Here is a 14,215-nt window from a genome sequence, read left to right on the forward strand (position 1 = left end):
CAGTAGAAACAGACATTGAGCTGGGTCTTAAAACATGAGTCAGCATCTTCCAGACAGGGAAGGGGTGTGAGAAGGTCGCTGTAGGCAGGTGGTCAAGGCTATTACATGGAGCAGACGCAGAGGTGTGAGGTGCAGGTGGGCTCAGGAACCCCACGTGGTGTAGGAAGGATGGAGAGGGGGCTCGCATGGGAACACGGGGGCCATCAAAATGCCAGGGCTAGAAGGCAAAGTTAGGTCCAAACTGTGAAGTATCCTGAATGCCACACTAAGGAATTCTGATATTTAGATACTAGGCGAAAGTGACCCACTGAAGCTCTCTAATTAAGATTTCCAGCTGATGAGAAGAGATCAGCTGGAGGCAGGTGAAGCAGTCCAGGGAAGAGATGACCTGAACGAGGACAGTGACAGATGGAATGAAAACTAGGGGGTCAGTCAGCAGTGCTTTGGTGAAAACACAGTTAGTATTAAGGCTCGATGACCATTTAGAGGGAGATGAGAAGAAGCAGCAAAATTGATGACCCCTGAGTTTCTGTCTTAGATTCAGTGGGTCAGTGGGGACGTGAAGAACCAGGGAAAAGCAAAACAGGGTAAGAAGAGGGTTTGTTCAGGTGTACCCCAGATACACAGAAGCCTCAGATATTATGGTGAGTGCATGACAAAAAGGCACTTACCGTCCCTCGCCCAACCCCTAGGAGCAGCATCCACTTAAGGGAAGTGCGTTTCCAGAAGCAGAACTGTCTGGTAAAAGGCCTCAGTGGAGGCAGGAACATGGGTTGGATGCTAATAAAACTGTCTGCAAGTGAAAGGCAGTGCTCCCCGAACACCCCCTCCCCAACACAGGCTTCTGGCGCCACCTCTGCCGTCGCCATGCATATCCGGGCATCATTAAAGACGGAGGTCTGGCACCATGGCAAACTGGGAAAGAGTCCTACACACCGACGCCATTGCCAGCCTCTAAGCTCAGCCTCGGGAGAGGTCCAGAGAAGCAGCTTTGCCTGTGGGGCGACACCTTTCTGCTTTTGGTTTTTGAAGGAATGACGTGCTCAGAGGCAGCCACGCGGACTTATCAGTAAGGAAAAGCTGCCCAGCCAGAAGGCGATGCTAGGTGCCTACCCTTCCCTGGAGGTTTGCAGTCGCCTGCCAGGTGGGAGGCTGCCACGGCCGCGGCCTCCTGGGGCTGTGCTGTTAGGAGTGCTGGCGGCCCCTCACTGGGCATCTTCACGTCCCCAGTGGGCTGTGTCGAGGCACTCATAGCTCTGTTCTCCCATCCCTGCTCTGACAATAAAGGTCTGTTGGGCTGCTTGGCCCAATGGGAAAGGCTGGTCTCTGTCCAGCCCAGAATCACGCTGTGGCTCAGAGGAAGCAGGTGATGACAGAACTGGCGAGACCGGTTTCCACACTGGGCGCTCTGAGTTGATCCAGCTGGACCATGCAGGTCTTACAGACAGTGGTCACTGGAAGACACCCAGGAATGAAAACCAAGTCCTGTTTTCCAGGAATCCCCGATAAGCGAGGTGAGAGCAGCAGAGCTTTCTCAGACCAGCCTCCTCTCTGTGCTTGCGCTCCAGGCGTCTCCCAGGTGTCAGGCAAAGATGTGCTGGGGACTTGTGCAGCCACCGCAGGAAAGCGAGGCTCCTCTGCCTCTAACCCAAACCCGGCCTCCGTCCTCCAATCAGGCTCCCGCCCCTTTCCCTGAGCAGAATCCCACTTCCCTCACAAGCAATGTTTTCAGTGGGCTGTGGTCTGTGGAAACCATACCCTCCTCCACTGACCCCTAGACACACACACCCAGCGTGAGCAAGATTTGTTTAGCCAGCGTGAAGGCGGAATCCCAAAAGCACAGGTTGGGGGTGAGGATGACACTGGTCACGGCCACTGCCAAGAGCACGGTCTCACGCAGTTGTTCTTCCAGAAGTGGTTTCAGACCCGAGGCCCTATTAGCGCCCGGTTGTCTGGCTCCTCTGGGGACTGATGCAAACATTATAATCTCTAACCTCGGCCAGCCACCTCTAGTCTGTGGCTTCAGGAGAGACCAAGGCCGTGGGGGACCCGAGCCTGGGGACTGGCTTTACCAGCACCATGTTCCAGCCCAGCGGTCCAGGCTCGTGTGGTCCTGCTCCCAGAGCGCTCTGACTCTCTCACAGTGCCAAACAGGGTGACTGCATTTCTGAACTCTCCTGAAGGGCTGATAAAGGCTGATATAATGCCTGATAAGGGCTCGGAAAGGATTTCCTTGGGTAGCAGAAACAAGTGCTAACAGAAACCCACAACGGTCTAAAGAGCTGGCCTGAGATTGCACAGGAGAGCTTGTCACTAACGACCCAGGTAAAGGGGTTTGGTTGTTTACTGCTCAGCAGCTGTCACAGGTAGCAGGAATTGCTCGGGGAGAGAAAAGTGCTTTGTCATCAGTTTTCTAAGCTGCCCGTCACAATGCCCTCTGCACACAGCAGTCTTGGAACACAGCCCCGACACTCAGGACACAGACCCGAGCAGCGCTGGGGATGAGCCTCAGCCTGGTCATAGGATGCCCCAGGACACAGAGGCAGGTTATATACCTCAGTCCTGAGTTTGCAGTCTCATTTTAGGTATTCTCAGAACCGGACCAGCCCTGAGGGAAATGCCATTGCTCGTTTCACACCAGATGCTACCTAATAGGACAAAACTCTCAAATTGGGATGCTAAGGGGGTTCGATTAAGAGCATAACATAATCCCAGGCTATCAGTTCTGCCCTCAGCCCAGATATCTCCAACCTCCACTGTGGGGTCTGTTCTAATGTCCCCAGCTAGTCAACTCTGCCCCCGGAGCACGCAGCTCGGAGCCCTACGACAGCACACCTTTCACTGCACTCCAGAAGACTCTGTCTATGCACCTGTCTCCCCCCGTGGCTGGGGCTGAACCTTATTCCTCCTTAGTCTCAGCTCGGGGCTGGCAGAAGATGCTGACCAAAGACATAAGCAGAAGAATGTCAGATGGATAACAGTGAGTCGTGCTGGTCAGTTCAGAGCCTGTTTTATTTTTAGGGGAAGGAAGGAAGTTCCATAAACTTCACTGGGACTTTTGTTCCAAAGTAATTAAACCCATAAAAATCCATGCGCTTTACCCCTTAGAGAGAGATTCCAGGGGAAAAGAAGAGCCCTGAAATATAAGTTCAAATTCTTTGCTTTAGTGGAGCTGGAGGAAAGAAACTGCTTTAGGAGGGGCAATTATAAAGCAGAGAGGACCCAAGCATAATCCTTTCCCCTGGTTTACACGCAGACGGAAGAGGGTTTTCAAACAGATGCAAAGGTTACAGAACCATTTATGGCCACGGTCAGCTTCCGCTCTAAGGGTAAATAGATATCTTCACTTCAACAACAACAACAAAAAAAGCAAAAAAGTCACCCTCTGACTCCCGAATTGAATATGAAATATGCAGAGGTCCGTTTTTGGCTTTGGAGCTCCTCAGCCTCCTCTGCCCACATGTAACTCGGCAGCCAAAGTTAACAAGGCTACACAATGAAGACTACAAGTTCATACAGGGCAGAGGCTCAGATCCTAAACTGCTGAATACACAGTTACGGGCTCATCACGCATTAGCTGATTGAGCGCTTGTATTTAATAGCTATACCTTTGTTATGCAAGCACAGAAGGGTAGAAAGAGTTATTTTACCCTCCCTGATGGTCTGAAAGGTACATTGTTCTTGCTGGGTAATCAGGGTTACTTAAAATGCCCACAGTGGTTTCAGAGAGGATTCTCAAGTGGTTGAAGACAAAGGAAATTCAGAAATTGTATTTATTTTGTTTCCACCATGAGCTATTCTGAGAGTCATAAAACATAATGACAAGAGACTTACTGCTTAGATCACTAGAATCAGTTACTCTTCCAAAAGAAATAAAGGACAGTGAGCTGAGAGCTGGCTCCCTGAACAAGAATGCATCTAAGAGGCTATTCAGTAGCTATTTTTAATGTATTTACAAAAATTTTTATCTTGGAAAACTTCAAACTTATACAAAAGTATAGTGACTAACACAACGACTCCCGCAGTGATCTCACAGCAAAAGCCGCTATCGATGCCCAATCCTGTTTCAGCTGTGCATTTTCTCCCTTGTTGACCCACCTGTTCCAGATCTGGAAGCAAATCCAAAACATGAAATCATCTCATTTATCCATACTTTAATATCTAAATCTAAATGACAACAATTTTTTAATGAAGTACAACTTTGCTATTAGTTTTCCTAAAATATACAGTCAATACACTATCGTAAGTATATTGCTTTTTGTCTGTTTGCTCATTTGGGGGTATGTGTGTGTCCAGAGAACCTGAAAAAACCTTCTGTGGATGACGATGATGATGATAATAACAACAACAATCAGTGTCATTAGCAGCTGACATACATTGAATGTTCACTAAATGCTAAGTGCTTTATCCATATTCTTATTTTACCTTCAAAACAACCCTATGAAGTAGGCTCTACACCAACATCATTTAGTGAGCCAGGGATAAAGTCAGGATTTGAACTCAGCTCTGCTCACCTCCCTCCAAGGCCTGGGCTCCAAACCCACTACAACAGGCACACTCTCTTCCATGCAGTACTATTGTGTCACTGGCTAATCCTCCTAGTAGACTGCTTCCTGAGAGGACTACATCAATTGAGAAACAAGAACCATCTGAAAATCAACAAATATCCTGACCCTGAATTATGCCCAAAGGCCATTTTTGTGCACATTATTAAAGGCATGATCAAAATTCTGGAAAAATAATTTTTTTGCTTTGGTTCTTAGCTTGTGCATGGAGGAGCTGACTGGATTTCACACAATCCTTGAAGGTACAGGAGTAAGGGAATGCATAGCAAATCCCTCTCTAGTTGTCAAATACTGAGAAGGTAACTTGCTGCCCTCTTCTAAGGAAGAGAGGCTGGCATGTGGGCAAGAGTTAAGAGGTGGCATTTGCCAAGGGAGTGAATTTGGATTATGATCTTAGTTTCAAAACAAAACCATTTAGGGCTGGCTTGGGTTTTGAATACGTGGGTTTATATAAACTTGACATGTTTTCAAAGCAAGACGGACTGTATTAAATTGGTAAAAGAATTTTGAAAAGTCACTGAAATAACAAAAGCCTAAAATTTGGTTTTATCACAAGTTAGATATGGTAATGCCATCCATGTCACCTCAGAGAAGACATTCAGACATTCATCCACCCAGCAAAGCTTTGGGTGCCATCTGTGAGCCAGGCAATATGCAAGGGACTCAGAATATTGAAGGGGGCAGGAAATGGCAGGAGCCTGATATACCAGGGTCCAGGGAAGATTTCAGTCTTCAGCCCACGAGTTAAAAGAAACCACTGAAAGGTCTTCCACAGGAGAAGGATAGCATTAATCTGATTTCACAACAAGCCTCCAGCCACAGGAAGGAGAATAGGTCAGAGGGGATGAGAACAAACATGAAGAGACCAGCTGGGAAGCTAATGGAGTATTCAGAAAAGAACTGATGGTGGCCTGGATCAGGGTGGGGCAGTAAGGTAAAGAGAACTCGATCGATGGAGAACTACTAGGGGAAAAAAAGCAATGGGATTTAGTAATGCAAGGACGTAGAAGGTAAAAGGAAAGAAGGTGTGAGCATGTTCTGGCTCAAAGAATTTATTTTGGACATACTGAGGTATTTTTTAGACATCTGAGTGGAGATGTTTAATGGGCAGCTGAATATACATGGCTAGAACTCAGATGAAAGGCCAGGCAAAGGACAGAAATTTGCAAGTCATTAGCTGGGTGTGGATGAGTTCACCTGGGGAGGGAGAATGGAATAAAAAGGAGAGGGCTTGGTACTAAGCTTTGGGAAGTGTATCCTGAGGATAACATCCCTGGTCTTTTTCACACTGAGACCACAAACACTAGAGAGAAATGATAGTCAGAGTGGGTAGCATAGCTGAGTGCCGGGAAGCAGGGATCCAACTCTTTTGCTTCCAGTGGATCATATGTGGTCCTGTTAAGATTTAAAAGGATTAGAAAACATTACCCTTTTACATTCAAAACCATCTTATGGATTCTTTCTAGGTTAAACTGTCAACCTCTGCTACATGAAGTGATGATTTGGAGAGTGTAAACGTAAGTCTTTTTTACAAACATTTTACAACGATGTTTGTTGCTGTATTGTGCATAACAGCAAATTTTGGAAGCAAGCTAATTTATTTATTAATAGGGGAACAGCTAAATAAATTACGGTATATCCATGACAGAATTTTATGAAAGCTATTAAAATCGTATGAAGGGCAAAAAATGCAGGGAAATATTTATGACAGAATTTTTGTCTTTTGAAAGTTATTTCTTTGGGGATTATACAAGTACTATTTTCATTACCTAAAATTTGGTCATTCCTGAAAAAATTATGGCGAAAATGACAGGTTCCTAGTCGTCCAATCTTTTCTTCTTAATGCTACACTACCATAAATCAGGAATTAACTTGCTTTTCTCACTTAATGAACTTTTGGACACATTTCTATATCCTGTAGATCTGCCTCATTCTTTGTAATGGTTACAAAAAATTCCATTATAAAGATGTTTCATAATTTAACTAGTCCCCTCTCTATGAACATTTAGATTGTTTCTAATTGTTTGCATCTTCAAACAATGGAGTAATGAACATTATTTGCACTCTTGTAGGAGGGTTAAATTTTTAGAAGTGGAAATGCTGTGTCAAAGGGTATGAATATTTAAAATTTAAATAGCTGTTGAGCAACGGCCCTCCAAAAAGCTAGTACCAGTTTATACTCCCACCAATAGTGTACGAGAGCATCCGTTTAGCTTCCTTATTCAGGTTAGATGTAATCATCCTTGTATCCTTGCCAATTTGCTAGGGGAAAATGATCTCATTGCTTTAACTTCATTTCCTGATAATTGAGATTAATCTTTAAAATATATATATGGTTAATGGCCATTTGTATTTCTTCTGTCTGTTGCCTATTCACAAGTTTTACTATTTTAAAATTTGAGTTATTTTTTAGATTCTTTTTTAGAGGCTCCTTATACATTATGGATAGAAGTAATTTGTTATATGGGTTGCAAATATTATTGTTCAGCTTGTTTTTGTTTTGTTTATGGTAACTTTCATATTTTTATATAGTCAAATCTATCAATCTTTTTATAGCTGCTGGGTTTCACAACTTATTTACAGACTGATACGATTCTAAATAAAAAAGCAGAACACGAAATTGTATTTTCAATATTCTCTTATGTTACAGTTGTTGGAGTGGGGGACAGAGGGAAGAAAGAAAGACAGGAGGGAAAAGGGAGAGGTGGGAAAAGCTAAAAGAAAACGATTACAAGTTTATTTCTAGGTTATATGTTTATGAATGATTTTTCCTTTTTTGTATTTTCTAAATTTTATAGGAATTACGTATTACTTTGATAGCCAGCAAACAGTCATAAAATATGTATTTACATCTTTTGGCTTTAATCCTTTTCTTTGGTCTCTCTACTGTTTAAGGTTGTAATTCCCAAGGAAGATGTGGAGGGAAAGTGATCTACTGGTAGGAATGGAAAGGATTTATTCTGGAACCCGGGCCGTAAGGGAACGTTGAAAAAAATCACCTTACTCGCTTAGGGAATGTGAACATTTGTGGACTCAGAATTCTGACCTGTTGTCATAAGCTCATTTTTTGAGCCACTGAAATTACCAATGCTTGTGGATAGCACTGGTATTTTCCATAGCCCTGCGACATGTCCCTGTAGTCTTAACCAACTTAAGTACGAAAATGAGGCCCTGCTAAAAGAAGCAACGTTCCCAATTATTAAATGAGGTCCCCATGCCATTTGTCCTCATGAAGTGACAATCTATCTGGTGTTTGTGAGGCTGGTCTATTGCAACATCAGCTTAAGAACAAATACATGAGGCATGAACATTCATTATTATGAAGGTAAATGCGAAATAACTTAACTTTCCGGTAAATGAAAGTCGGTAAAACAATTTCCAACCCAGGAAGTGTTAGAGGCTCCTTTGTGGCTCTTTTCCCCCTACCTTTTCATACTTCTTCCGAACAGCTATTTGAGATGGGAAATGATCACAAAAATGACTCCGTGGCGAGTCTGGCTATTATACTCCCTTTAAAACGGGGCCAGGGACTCACGAACTAACCCCCCACAGACCAGGTGCTGGGCTCTAACCAGTGCTGGTGTTTGGTGCACTTGATATGCAGGTCGCCTGTTTCCACCTTCACTCCTGTGTACACACAGGACCAACTTAACTTGAGCAAAGGGACTGAAAGATTGCCCCTTGCCTTGTCTTATGGTAGGAAAAATAAGTGCAAAGAAAACATTCGTTGACTCTCTGGACAAATGCAAGAGGCAATGAGTTTGGTTAATGTCCACACTGCAGGTCACACACCTCCTTAGGACCATCCAATGAATGAGCCATCAAACCAGCAGTTGAGCCTTCGATATATATCTTTTCCTTCCACACCCCCCCACTCCCAGGAGGGTTGAAATTCCCTGGCTGAAGCGGCACAAATTTATTTAGCACTCCTTACAGTACTCTTATTTTATAGTTGCCAAGAAAACCTCTCTCAGCGACACTTCTTGCCAAAACGCTTCCTACGTGATACCTGACAGCATTCGCTGAGAGAGCCGGAGGCAGGGTGGAGGGCTTCAGACAAAGACACCAGGGAGATGACAGCCCCTTGGTGGTCAGGGAACTCCTGGCCATTGGGCCTAGCTCCGACCACACAGAAAAGATGCCAGGCCCAACGGCATACCTGGACTTGATGGTCCAGGGGGCACAAAGTGATCAACACGCTGAATCCCGCTTTAACTCCGCAGGCCCCCCGACTGCAGAGAGCCGAGTGCAGCTGCTCCATGGAAAACTACCTGCCGGGGCAGCGTGGCTTTCCAACCACAGAAATCCAACAAGGAAATGGAGGTTCTCAGCCAGCAAGACCGCAAATAGCATCAGTGAGTCACAGGGATACTGAGAGCCTGCAAGCTGGGGTCACGGTAGGCGGGGAGGAGACCCTCCCTGGCTGGCCGTCTGCAGGGCACGTGCATGAAGATGAAGGATGGAAAGATTTCCAATAAGGAGGAATCAGAGCGTGGCTCCCTCCTAAGCAGAAAGATTTTAATGACAATCAGGGCAGCTGTGGAGGAGGGGGGGCGATGGGCAGGGGCAGACGGATCCAACCAGGTTTATGTCGGACACACGGTGCCAATACCAACAAACGGGTTCACAGAGTGAAACTCTGTTAACGTTACCGGGCACACAGCACTAGGGAAATGCTAGCCATGGTTTCTGGAGACGATGGAGACAGTGTAAGGGACAATGAGACATCTTAACTTGTCTAGCTGCGGCTGGGTCCCTCTAAGGAAACCCAAGACTCTTCTGACTAATGAGACTAGATCCTGTCACTGGGGCTGGTTCCCTGAAGCCAGTCAACTGCGAAGAAACAGTAATGTCCCTCCTCTGCCAGGGGTACAGCTTGGGGCAAACAAGCAGCAGAAGCTGGTGCAGCCATTTGCTGAAGGAACATGCAGCCTTGCAGACCACGTGAAGGGGGACGTGGGTACTGCTGGGAGGGAGTGAGGAGGAATGTTTTATGACAGGAAGGAGATTTTATAGCCCCAACCCCCCCCAAAAGCAGGCTGTTTTTGGCAAATGGCTAAACACAAATCTTTGCCAGCATTAGTAATACCTTATGCAATAGCAATCTCAGAGGGGAGGGGCTGGAAGAGCAGGGGAGGGGTGGGGAGGGAGGGAGCCCTCGGACGACCTGAACAGGAACTTTTGGCCACAATCAACAGGTCTCATCTGGTTACCTGCTCTCCCTATCCGAGCAGAAACCTGAGCCATCTAAACGGAAGTCTGAAAAAACCCAAGGACATCTATTCAGAACCACTCCCAGGCCCTCAGAATTGAATGTGAAGCTCACATCTTAGTCCTGGATTACAGTCAGTACTGCTTTGTTTTCTAATTATGTTTTGCATAATTGGGAAAAGTCTTGCTTTTCCCAATCAGATTACAAACTCCAAGGGTAGGCCTGGAATATTCCACAGCTCATTCCCAGACTACTGATCACAGGCTGGACTCAGGACAGCAACACACATCTGAGTTCCTTTCCAAGAAGGAACTTTACTGATTTCCTCCTAACGCTGCGCATGTCAGAGAAAATGTGCAAAGCATCACATTTTCCCCTAAGATATCTCCCTTTGGGAGAAGTCATTGCTACTTCCTGAACACCTACCTAGTCTGTTCCCGGTACTTGGTCTTGTAACCAAAGAGCCCAGGTTTTTCAAAACAGACATTTAAGTTGTTCACTTTGAAATATGTGAGTACTTGTCTGCGGAGACACTGTCCAAAGACTCGCCAATTTTATGTAGTAGTATTCTTCTTAATAAAGGTAATCTGTTAAATGCGTAAGAGTCATCATAACTTCCTAAGATCTTAAAAGTCAACAGAATTCACAAATCAGGGGGAAAAATATTTTTAGCTCATGCATCTTATTTTTACTTTAGAAAGTATCACCAAACTTGTAAGCAGAAGTAGAAGATGAACATACTTTTTGAGAGGAGACTAACATTCTTCTTGCCTAAATGCTGGACTAATCTTGATCCAGTAAATAAAGTCTATTTCAGTTTGGTCACTTTCCCCAGCTCCTCAGTTTCTCTGTTAAAACACTGTTAAGGTCACAAGGTGATTGACCTTAGTCTAAACAGTTACTGACCCCGGATTTCATTCCATAAATAATCCATGCCACAACATTATACATATTCCCATATGTATATTACAGAGGCAATTAAAGACCTTTTGCAAATATAAGGTTTCATGCAGCAATGATAGTGGGGCATATTTTCCATTTCCTAGGGAACCATAGTCCATGCTGATGATCTGGTAACAAATCCAGAGTGATCAATTCTGAGGACAGAGCAAATCTGGACCTGTGGCCAAGAATGACGGATGGGCAAATACTCGATTATGCCCTTATGGAGCAATACAGCCCCCATTTGCCTCTTTCAATTTGCTTCCTTCCCCCTCCCCCGGGCACCCTTAAGGAGGTTATTTGACTGACTTTTGTCTGCCTGTTCCTAGGAAGTGGTGTAGTGTGAGGTTGAGGGACTCTGGAGCCAGGCATCCTGGGTTTGAGTCTTGGCTCAATTCTTTACTAGCTGTGTGATCTTGGGCCATTTACTTAATCACTCTGCGTATATTTCCTTATCATGAAACACAGATAACGAGAGTTCCTGCCTCATGGGGAATTATGAGTGTTTCAAATATGAATTGCTTAAAACAGTGCCCACAATGCACTGAAGTGCCATGGAAGCATTAGCTATTATTTCCTCGTCAACAACAACAACAAAGAACCACATGACAGATAACAGCATGGCCGGTTACTTAAGATTTTTATGAGAATCAAAACCAATAGAGAGGATACACGGACTTTATAAATTCTAAGTAACTACGGTAAGCTTTTGAGTTTGAGGCAGGGAGGCCTATTAGGTTATTAAGTGACACATCTGGCTTATAAAGGGCTCTGCGGGGAAGAGAGCAAGAAGCCAAAGCAGCGTGCCACGCAGTGCCCCAGCCTGACGCCAACAACGAGCAAAACGTCTCAAGAACTGGTGCAACCCCATCATCCAACACCTTCGTCTCCTCTGCACGTCTTTGCTGAGACCACTTTCTGAAGCACTAAGATGGAGGAACAAAGATCTCTGTTCAGCCTCAGCAGCCCTGCCCAGCGCAACGAGAAAAGGTGGGCTTACGTTGAACTGCCAGGCAGTTCACTACAGGTGATCCATTCTTTCAATCAGACTAAGCTGGAGGAGGAGAGGGAAGTCACTAAATCCTGTTGTTGGCTATCAATACCATCGCTGTGGCCGGGGACATTTATTTCCATTCTGAAGAACCGACATGGGATCCACATCTCACAATGCAATCAGATAAAATTCCACTGGTACACCCAGTCCTCGTTTTCTACTACCCTCTCCCTGCCTAATTATCTAGGACATAAACCCAGTTATGGAGATGGGCCTCGTACATTCAACGATGTGATAAAACCCAGGTCCTGCAAGGCCACTTTTGGGAGATGTTTTTTCTAATTGTTCACTGTTTAAACAATATGGTGATAAATGAAGGTATGTTTTCAGTGTGTCTAAATCGATTAATATTTTTTAGCACGTGTTTTCACAGATGAGCAGTCAACTCCGGGTACCATTTAAGAATTTCTATCAAGGCCACTGCACTGGTGTTCACCTTCCTTTACCACAGGAAGCCAACAACGGTCACAGGTATTCAAAGGGAGGGGCAGGCAGAGAGCACAAGTTCCAAAATCCTGCCTCGGGCTGCTATTTTATGATTCTCATTTTCCCAACTAAAATGTGATCTCCAAGGCGGTGCCTCCTTGTTTCCATTTTTCTATCTTTGTATTTTTGAGTTCCCTTTGGTGCCTAACACCATGCTTTGCACCTACTGAGCCCCTAATAAATGGCTGATATTCTTTTTTTAAATAAATCTATTTATTTATTTATTTTTGGCTGCGTTGGGTCTTCATTGCTGCGCAAGGGGTTTCTCTAGTTGCGGCGAGCGGGGGCTACACTTCGTTGCGGTGCCCGGTCTTCTCATTGCGGTGGCTTCTCTTGTTGCGGAGCATGGGCTCTAGGCGCGCGGGCTTCAGTAGTTGTGGCACGCGGGCTCAGTAGTTGTGGCTCACGGGCTTGGTTGCTCTGCGGCATGTGGGATCTTCCCAGACCAGGGATTCAACCCGTGTCCCCTGCATCGGCAGGCGGATTCTTAACCACTGCACCACCAGGGAAGTCCCAATGGCTGACATTCTGAAGAGCACGCTCCCTCTGCCATCTGGTGTTGGTTTGGTCCTGAGACCCCAAAGAAGCTGGATTAAGGGAGGACGTGGGGGACTCTTAGGAAGCTGGTTGATTCTGGTTTGTGCTGGAACCCTGGCACCCATCTGGGACCTCCGGAGCAGACATGAAGCTGCCATTGCCTACTGGGGTCCTGTCTTAGAGGTGACCTAGGACCAGTACAGTACCCCAGGAACCTTTGTGGCTCTGAACACACTTTCAAGTCCACCCCGCTCCAGACATGAATCCTTCCTGTCCCATCTAGAACCAAACCAATTCCATCCAAGAGAGAAAGGTAAACTGGCCCTGCTTGGTGACTGCCTGTTCATGTTGGGCTGATAGGTGAGAGCAACCTGTGTTCCTGTAAAAGGAGGATATTAAAAATTCTGTTGCCTTCCTAAACAGGATGTATGTGAATTCAACTGACTACTACAGGACACAGTGAACCTGGGAGTGGATTCTGTCATTAAGACGGTGGCCATGAGCGGAGAGCACAGGCAGTCAGGCCGGCTGGCTGAGTGCTGCTGGGCAGTGGGCAGGCTGGCATCTTGGTGCACCAGAACCTTCTGAGGGACACACATCCTACCCTCTCCTCAGAGGCAGCACAGGGGGTCAGGTGGTCAAGTTGGAATGCAGGTACTATCTGGTGCACTGTCTAGTCAAGGGACAAGGACACTCGTTCCAAGCAAGAAAGCAAGGTTTCTTGCCTCAGCTCTGCCACCTCTCTGGGCCTCAGTTTCCTCATCTGTAAAATGATGGGATGGGACTCAGTGACATCCCCTCTCTACTGCTCACATCCAGTCAATCACTAAGAACCGACAATTTCGCCTCGTGATTATAGTTAGAATTGGATGCCTTCTCTGCACCACACTGCCATGGTCTCTGTTCAGCCCATCTCTTCCCAGGTGGATCACTGCACTGCCTAACTGGTCTCGCTTCCCCTTTTCTCCTCCATTCTCCATGCTCTACCAGTTACTTTTCAGAACTACAATTTTGATCTTGTCCCTTGAACGTCTGAAACTTTAAGAGGCTCCTGTCTGGTTGTAGCATCCGTAATGCTCCACCACTGGGCCTCCGCCGGCCCTGCCTACACTACTTCCTCCCTACACTGTCCTCGCCTGCTTTACATTCCCAGATGAGCACCGTGCTCTCTGGTGGACAAAGGCTCTCTGCGCCTAGAGCAGCGCTACTCAAAGTGTGGTCCGCGGACTGGTACTCACCTGCAAACTGCTACTGGCCCACAAGGACGTAGAAAATGAATGAAGTAGCAATGAGGTAAATAGAAAACTTGAGAATCAGCATGTAGAAACTTTTATAACTCTTCAACAGTAATTTTATGTCTGTTGAATCTAATAAAAATGTGGGTTTCTATTTATGTCTTTTTAAAAGTTCATTTTTCTA

At 45.7% G+C, this 14,215-nt stretch overlaps 1 protein-coding gene across 2 annotated transcripts in view; it reads right to left on the reverse strand.

Annotated features, from left to right (window-relative positions):
* Positions 1-14,215, reverse strand: part of PRKCH (protein kinase C eta) — a 222,152-nt gene that overhangs the window by 23,169 nt on the left and 184,768 nt on the right. The window lies entirely within an intron of this gene.

Source organism: Tursiops truncatus, chromosome 2 (genome assembly GCF_011762595.2).
Source record: "Tursiops truncatus isolate mTurTru1 chromosome 2, mTurTru1.mat.Y, whole genome shotgun sequence".
Lineage (NCBI taxonomy): Eukaryota > Metazoa > Chordata > Mammalia > Artiodactyla > Delphinidae > Tursiops > Tursiops truncatus.